At 46.6% G+C, this 1,394-nt stretch overlaps 1 pseudogene; it reads right to left on the reverse strand.

Moving 5' to 3' along the window:
- On the reverse strand, window positions 1-980 carry LOC114685940 (annotated as a pseudogene).
- Window positions 981-1,394: the final 414 nt, after the last annotated feature.

A 1,394-nucleotide genomic window follows, 5' to 3' on the forward strand; every position in this document is an offset into this window, starting at 1 on the left:
TCAGACAAGGTAGAGACCAAGGGGTTCTGAGGTACCCCAACTTCCCATTTCTAGTTTCCCTGTTTTGCCTACATTTTCTATTTTTCTTCCAAAGTCATCTTCTCCTACAAGTTTCCTCATGGCATTTTTCACCTCAGTGTTTCTGAAAGAGTAAATAATGGGGTTCAAGAGAGTTGTGACAACTGTATAAAACACAGCCACGATCTTGTCCACAGGAGGTGATGCAGGTCTCATGTAGACAAATGAACAGGGTATGAAAAACAGACCACCACAGCAAGGTGAGAGGCACAGGTAGAGAGTGCCTACGCCGTCCGTCTGCTGTGTGGTCCTCAGGGAATGCAGGATGACCACATAAGAAGCCAGCAGCACCACAAGCTGATCACTGAGATGGAGCCACCATTGATGATGACTAGCAGGCTAATGAGGAAGGTATCTGAGCAAGCCAACTTCAACACTGGGTGACATCACAGAAGTATGTGTCAATGACGTTGGGTCCACAAAGGCAAGCTGGAAAATAAGGAAGGCTTGTCCAGCAGAATGCAGTAAGCCCCACTCCACGCGCCCACCAGGAGCCCACACACTCTTCGATTCATGATGGAGACATAGTGCAAGGGCTTGCAGATGCCACGTAGCGGTCATAGCCATCACCGTCAGAGAAAGATTTCAGTGCCACCAAAGAAATGGAGGAAAAATATCTGTGTGATGCAGCCTCTGGAGGAAATGACTTTCCTCTTGAGCAAAGAGTCAAAGATGAGCTTGGGGGCTGTGACAGAACAATAGCAAGCTCTACAAGGACAAGTAGCTGAGAAGAAATACATAGGGAAGAGAGCCTTTGCTGGCCATGACAGTCACCACAATGAGGCCATTGCCCAGCACAATGGCTGTGTACATCAGGAAAATATCACAAAAATGCCTTCTGTACATGCTGGCTCTGGGAGAATCCAAAAAATTATTTCTGTCACGTTGCTTGTAGCTGCCATGTTTTAAAGAGCAGATGCGAAGAGCCTAGAATCACAGAAATTGGAATCAGAAACTCCATCAGAAATGAGAGCGTTCTCTTTGGCTTTGTGTCTGGTATCATTTCTCTCTCTCTCTCTCCTCTCTCTCTCTCTCTTCTCTCTCGTCTCTCTCTCTCTCTCTCTCCTTTCCGCCTTTACTTTCTCTCTCCCTCTCCTCCTTCCTCCACCTCCTTCCTTTCCTTCCTCCCTCCCCCCTCCCTGTTTGGTTTGGGTTTCCCAAGCAAGGACTCCATCACATAAGTGACTAAAATAGCAATTCTCTACTGCTGGATATTAGTCTCAGCTGCAATTTAACTTTGTGGTACTATAATACACAGGAATTGCCTCACTATCCTCAAAATAGAGGGATGATATGCATAGTGCAAGCCAGAGGGA

This window comes from Peromyscus leucopus, chromosome 4, assembly GCF_004664715.2.
Source record: "Peromyscus leucopus breed LL Stock chromosome 4, UCI_PerLeu_2.1, whole genome shotgun sequence".
Taxonomy (NCBI): Eukaryota; Metazoa; Chordata; class Mammalia; order Rodentia; family Cricetidae; genus Peromyscus; species Peromyscus leucopus.